Genomic DNA, 7,912 nt, shown 5'->3' on the forward strand with positions numbered 1-7,912 from the left:
AAACAAAACACCATGTCCCTAGTAAGCTTCTACTAGACTAGCTCGTTGATCAAAGATGGTTAAGTTTCCTAACCATAGACATGTGTTGTCATTTGATTAATGGGATCACATCATTAGGAGAATGATGTGATGGACAAGACCCGTCCGTTAGCTTAGCATAATGATCGTTAACTTTTATTGATATTGCTTTCTTCATGACTTATACATATTCCTTTGACTATGAGATCATGCAACTCCCGGATACCGGAGGAATACCTTGTGTGCTATCAAACGTCACAACGTAACTGGGTGATTATAAAGATGCTCTATAGGAATCTCCGAAGATGTTTGTTGGGTTGGCATAGATCGAGATTAGGATTTGTCACTCCGAGTATCAGAGAGGTATCTCTGGGCCCTCTCGGTAATGCACATCATAATAAGCCTTCAAAGCAATGTCTAATGAGTTAGTTGCGGGATGATGCATTACGGAACGAGTAAAGAGACTTGTTGGTAACAGGACTGAACTAGGTATGGAGATACCGATGATCAAATCTCGGGCAACTAACATACCAATTACAAAGGGAATAACGTATGTTGTCATAACGGTTTGATCGATAAAGATCTTCGTAGAATATGTGGGAGCCAATATGAGCATCCGTAATCCACTATTGGTTATTGAAAGTGCAACTAATCCCTGGGTGGTTTTGGTAATTCATAACAACATATAGCTCATTGAACTAATATTCTTTCAAGATGATTATTTCAGAAAGTTCAATTATTTGCATGGCATGGACTAAGATATGTGGACCCCCAAAAATGCTAAGGACAAATATTGGCAAAAGCTCAAGACTCTACATTTTCATTTTAGTGATCCAAGATCACATTGAGTCCATAGGAAAAGCCAACACTATTAAAAGGGGATGAGGTGTTGTTTATGGCTTGCTTGCTCAAAATTCTTAGTGATATGCTCCAAAAGCCCTCAACCACTTTCTCATTTCCACATATGTCCTAAACCTAAAGTCAAACTCGGCCACACCGATTTGATCTATCCGGCACCACCGAGTTCACTTGACATTGCCATTGCAAGAAACCCTAATCAGTTCGTTCTCACTGATAGGGATCTTGGTCTCACCAAGATGGGATTGCAAACTCTTTGTTTCCCTTCGTAAAATTTTGGTCTAATCGAGATGAGAGATCGGTCCCACCGAGTTAGCAATGCAAACTCTCTGTTTCCTTTTCGTAACGTTTTGGTCTCACCGAAATGAGCGATGGGTCCCACTGAGTTTGCCTGGCCAAGTCTCTGTCTTCTTATTACTGAAATCGGTCTCGCTGAGTTCATGTGATCGGTCTCACCGAGATGAGGTTTTGCCCTAACCCTAGCACATCGGTCTCGCCGAGTTGGTATCGTCGGTCCCACTGAAAAGCCAAACGTTCACATTTTGAACCTGGTCGGTCCCATCAAGTTTCACTATTCGGTCCCGTCGAGTTTGATAAATTGTGTGTAATGGTTAAATTTTGTGTGGAGGCTACAAATACCCATGCACCCCTTCTCCATTTGAGAGAGAGCCGTCAGAACGTGCCTACACTTCCACTACTCATTTTCTGAGAGTGAAAGGATCGAGAAGAGGTGTCTAGAGGGGGGTGAATAGACACTAATCAAGAAAAGTTGCAGTTTTTAACTTCTTTAGGTTTAAGTAGAGTTTTAGCACAAGTTTAAACATTCACAATACATATCAAGCAAGCATGACAAGAGTATATGAGCAGCGGAAAGTAAAGCATGCAAGTTGCAAGAATGTAAAGGGATGAGATTGGAGTGTGCTAACGCAATTGGAGACACGGAGATTTTTGGCGTGGTTCCGATAGGTGGTGCTACCGTACATCCACGTTGATGGAGACTTCAACCCACGAAGGGTAACGGTTGCACGAGTCCACGGAGGGCTCCACCCACAAGGGTCCACGAAGAAGCAACCTTGTCTATCCCACCATGGCCGTCGCCCACGAAGGAATTGCCTCGCTTGGGTAGATCTTCACGAAGTAGGCGATATCCTTGCCCTTACAAACTCCTTGGTTCAACTCCACAATCTTGACGGAGGCTCCCAAGTGACACCTAACCAATCTAGGAGACACCACTCTCCAAGAGGTAACAAATGGTGTGTTGATGATGAAATCCTTGCTCTTGTGCTTCAAATGATAGTCTCCCCAACACTCAAATCTCTCTCACGGGATTTTGATTTGGTAGAAAGATGATTTGAGTGGGAAAAAACTTGGGGAAGTCTAGAGATCAAGATTTATATGGTTGGAGTGGAATATCTTGACCTCAACACAAGTGTAGGTGGTTCTCTCTCAGAAAATGTATGTTGGAAATGTGGGTGGAGGGGTATAAATAGCCTCAACAAAAAATCTAACCGTTACACACAAATGTGAACGTTAGGATTTTCGGTGGGACTGACATGATCAACTTGGTGGGACCGATGTGCTAGGGTTAGGGTAAATCCTCAACTCTGTTTGACCGATTACACAAACTCGGTGGGACCGATTTGGGTAAAAGGCGAAACAAAGAGTTTGCCAAGCAAACTCGGTGGGACCGAATGAATACCATGGTGGGACCAAAATTATTGCAATAGGCAACAAAGAGTTTGCAAGCCCATCTTGGTGAGACCGAGATCCAATCGGTGAGACCGAAATGATTAGGGTTTCTGGCAGCGACTATGTCAACTGAACTCAGTGGCGCCAGATAGAAAATTTTGGTGGGGCCGAGTTTGACTTTTGGTTTGGGACATATTTGGATATGAGAAAGTAGTTGAGGGCTTTGGAGCATATCACTAAGCACTTTGAGCAAGCAAGCCATTGAGCAACACCTCATCCCCTCTTAATAGTATTGGCTTTCCTATGGACTCAATGTGATCTTGGATCACTAAAATAAAATGTAGAGTCCTGAGCTTTGAGCTTGAGCCAATCCTTTGTCCTCAGCATCTTGAAGGGGTTCCACATCCTCTAGTCCATGCCACTCCATTGATGAACTTATCTGAAACATACTAGGTAGAAGCATTAGTCCAACAAGAGATATGTTAACATTAATTACCAAAATCACCCAGGGAGCACTTGTGCTTTCAATCTCCCCCTTTTTGAAAATTGATGACAACATACATCAAAGCTTTAGATAAACATATAGAGAATAACAAGTAAAGCTTTGGAAAGACATGTAACATGCATAGGCTCCCCCTACATGTATGCAATCATGTAAATATGGAATATAGGAGCATGTGAACGCATAAGCATGATAGAGTAGGCAATGTGTTACATGTATCTTGGTTATATGCATCAGATCAAATGATGTGAATATAGGAAATGTACCTTCATGCTCATGATTCCTTCTTGCAAACTATATGTACATCAGCAAGAAATCCTCATACACATGACTGTGATGCATATACTTACCATGTGGTCTTGAGTTGGCTTAGGAAGGAATGAACCTGAGTAAACAAGGTTAGATAACATAGATACACCTACTAGCCAGAGCAAACAAAAGAAACCACAAGAGTACCAAGACTGAGATGACATGTAGAGAGTGAGTACTGAGTACTCTATTGGATATGAACATGTCCCCAAAGGTAAAGATGTGCAAAGAATTCAAGGATTTCCTTCCCTTAGATGTATTGCTCCCCCTGAATCTTGCATGGGATATTGGGAGAAGATAGGGAACAGAAAATCAGAGCAACACAAAGAAATAGAGCTAATGCAAATATTCAAGAAAATTTGCAGTTTTTAACTTCTTTAGGTTTAAGTAGAGTTTTAGCACAAGTTTAAACATTCACAATACATATCAAGCAAGCATGACAAGAGTATATGAGCATAGGAAAGTAAAGCATGCAAGTTGCAAGAATGTAAAGGGATGAGATTGGAGTGTGCAAACGCAATTGGAGACACGGAGATTTTTGGCGTGGTTCCGATAGGTGGTGCTATTGTACATCCACATTGATGGAGACTTCAACCCACGAAGGGTAACGGTTGCGCGTGTCCACGGAGGGCTGCACCCATGAAGGGTCCACCAAGAAGCAACCTTGTCTATCCCACCATGGCCGTCGCCCATGAAGGACTTGCCTCACTTGGGTAGATCTTCACGAAGTAGGCGATCTCCTTGCCATTACAAACTCCTTGGTTCAACTCCACAATCTTGACGGAGGCTCCCAAGTGACACCTAACCAATCTAGGAGACACCACTCTCCGAGAGGTAACAAATGGTGCAATTGGAGACACGGAGATTTTTGGCGTGGTTCCGATAGGTGGTGCTATTGTACATCCACATTGATGGAGACTTCAACCCACGAAGGGTAACGGTTGCGCGTGTCCACGGAGGGCTGCACCCATGAAGGGTCCACCAAGAAGCAACCTTGTCTATCCCACCATGGCCGTCGCCCATGAAGGACTTGCCTCACTTGGGTAGATCTTCACGAAGTAGGCGATCTCCTTGCCATTACAAACTCCTTGGTTAAACTCCACAATCTTGACGGAGGCTCCCAAGTGACACCTAACCAATCTAGGAGACACCACTCTCCGAGAGGTAACAAATGGTGTGTTGATGATGAACCCCTTGATCTTGTGCTTCAAATGATAGTATCCCCAACACTCAACTCTCTCTCATAGGACTTGGATTTGGTGGAAATATGATTTGAGTGGAAAGCAACTTGGGGAGGGCTAAAGATCAAGATTTATATGGTTGGAGTGGAATATCTTGACCTCAACACAAGTGTAGGTGGTTCTCTCTCAGAAAATGTATGTTGGAAGTGTAGGCATGTTCTGATGGCTCTCTCCACGAATGAAGAGTGGGTGGAGGGGTATAAATAGCCTCCACGCAAAATCTAACTGTTACACACAAATCACCAAACTCGGTGGGACCGAATCATGCAACTCGGTCAGACCGATTTAGTTCAAAATGTGAACGTTAGGATTTCGATGGGACCGACATGATCAACTCGGTGGGACCGATGTTCTAGGGTTAGGGTAAAGCCTCAACTCGGTTTGGCCGATTACACAAACTCGATGGGACCGATTTGGGTAATAAGCGAAATAGAGAGTTGGCCAAGCAAACTCAGTGGGACCGACTGCATACCTCGGTGGGACCTAAATTATTGAAATAGGCAACAGAGAGTTTGCAAACCCATCTCGTTGAGACCGAGATCCCATCGGTGAGACCGAAATGATTAGGGTTTCTCGCAGTGGCTATGTCAACTGAACTTGGTGGTGCCGGATAGAAAATTTCGGTGGGGCCGAGTTTGAATTTTGGTTTGGGACATATTTGGATATGAGAAAGTGGTTGAGGGATTTGGAGAATATCACTAAGCACTTTGAGCAAGCAAGCCATTGAGCAACACCTCATCCCCTCTTAATAGTATTGGCTTTTAAATGGACTCAATGTGATCTTGGATCACTAAAATAAAATGTAGAGTCCTGAGCTTTGAGCTTGAGCCAATCCTTTGTCCGCAGCATCTTGAAGGGGTTCCACATCCTCTAGTCCATGCCACTCCATTGTTGAACTTATCTAAAACATACTAGGTAGAAGCATTAGTCCAACAAGAGATATGTTGACATTAATTACCAAAATCACCTAGGGAGCACTTGTGCTTTCAGAGAGAGAACCACCTACTCATGTGCTGAGACCAAGACATTCCAATCCGACCACAAGAATCTTGATCTCTAGCCTTCCCTAAGTTGCTTTCCACTCAAATCATCTTTCCACCATATCCAAATCTGTGAGAGAGAGTTGAGTGTTGGGGAGACTATCATTTGAAGCACAAGAGCAAGGAGTTCATCATCAACACACCATCTATTAACTTTTGGAGAGTGGTGTCTCGTAGATTGGTTAGGTGTCACTTGGGAGCCTCCGTCAAGATTGTGGAGTTGAACCAAGGAGTTTGTAAGGGGAAGGAGATCTCCTACTTTGTGAATATCTACCCAAGTAAGGCAAGTCCTTCGTGGGTGATTGCCATGGTGGGATAGACAAGGTTGCTTCTTGGTGGACCCTTCGTGGGTGGAGCCTTCCGTGGACTCGTGCAACCGTTACCCTTTGTGGGTTGAAGTCTCCATAAACATGGATGTACGATAGCAGCACCTATCGGAACCACGCCAAAAATCTCCATGCCTACATTGTGTTTGCTCCCTCCAAACTCCTCCCCTTTACCTTCATATGCAATGATTTACATTCCTCTGCTATTGATAACCCACAAGTATAGGGGATCGCAAAAGTTTTCGAGGGTAGAGTATTCAACGCAAATTTATAGATTCGACACAAGGGGAGCCAAAGAATAGTTGAAGGTATTAGCAGTTGAGTTGTCAATTTAACCACACCTAGAGAATAATTATCTGCAGCAAAGTGATCAATAGCAAAGTAGTATGATAGTTTTGATAATAGTAGCAGCAGCAACGGTAATGGTAATAGTGATAGCAGTAGTTTTGTAACTAGTGTAACGGTGATGATAGTAGTAGTAACTTAGCAACAACAATATAGGATAAATTCGTAGGCATTGGATCGGTGACTTGTTGGATGATATTCATCATGAGACAGTTGTAACCTAGGGCGATCCGGCACTAGCTCTAGTTCGTCAATATAATGTAGGAATGTATTCCGTAAATAGTCATACGTGCTTATGGAAAGAACTTGCATGACATCTTTTGTCCTACCCTCCCGTGGCAGCGGGGTCCTATTTGAAACTAAGGGATATTAAGGCCTCCTTTTAATAGAGAACCAGAACAAAGCATTAACACATAGTGAATACATGAACTCCTCAAACTACGGTCATCACCGGGAGTGGTCCCGACAATTGTCACTCCGAGGTTGCCGGATCATAACACGTAGTAGGTGACTATAACTTGCAAGATCAGATCTAGAACATGGACATAATGGTGATAACATAAACAGTTCAGAACTGAAACCATGGCACCCGGGCCCAAAGTGACAAGCATTAAGCATGGTAAAGTCATAGTAACATCAATATTAGAACATAGTTGATACTAGGGATCAAGCCCTAACAAAACTAACTCAATAATATGATGAATCTCATCCAACTCCTCACCGACCAGCGAGCCTACGAAGGAATTACTCACTCCCGGTGGGGAGCATCATGGAATTGGCGATGGAGAAGGGTTGGTGATGACAAAGAACGAAGATGCCCCTCTCCGGAGCCCCAAACAGACTCCATATCTGGCCTCTTGATGAAGAACAGGAGGTGACGGCGGCTCCATCTTGTGGATCATGATAATTCTTTCTCCCTGTTTTTTCTAAAAAAGGATTTTATAGCGTCGGTTTTAGGGTCTGCGGGGCCACCAGGTGGGTTGTGCCCATCCAGTTGCCCCTCTCCGGTAAGTCTTGGCTCCAGAAATTCTTATTTATTGTATAAAAATTCTTCACAAAGTTTCGTTCCATTCCGAGAACTTCTATTTCTGCACAAAAACAACACCATGGTCGTTTTGCTGAAAACAGCGTCAGTCCAGGGTTAGTTTCATTCAAATCATGCAAATTAGAGTCCAAAACAAGAGGAAAAGCGTTAGGAAAAGTAGATACGTTGGAGACATATCAGCTATACTCTTAGATTGCATGTTTAGGTTGATTGCTTGACTTGTGTTAAGTTGCTAAAATCTGCCAAGACATAAAATTGGGAAAAGGCCAGATTTTATTTGGTCAGGTAGTCTAATCACCCCCCCTCTAGACATACTTTCGGTCCTACAAGTGGTATCAGAGCTTTGGTCTCCATTTTCCTTGTTTTCCATAGCTTTGGTGATCATAGCCTTGGTTTCACAACCTAGGAGTCTATTGCATCTAGTGAGGGAAATTACCACCGTAGAGGTCCTTACTTTGATGGTACTAATTTTGCTAGTTGGAAGCATAAGATGAAAATGCATATTCTTGGACATAACCCCACCGTTTGGGCTATTGTGT

Source organism: Triticum urartu, chromosome 4A, assembly GCF_056163025.1.
Source record: "Triticum urartu cultivar PI428250 chromosome 4A, HENAU_Tu73, whole genome shotgun sequence".
NCBI classification, from domain to species: Eukaryota; Viridiplantae; Streptophyta; class Magnoliopsida; order Poales; family Poaceae; genus Triticum; species Triticum urartu.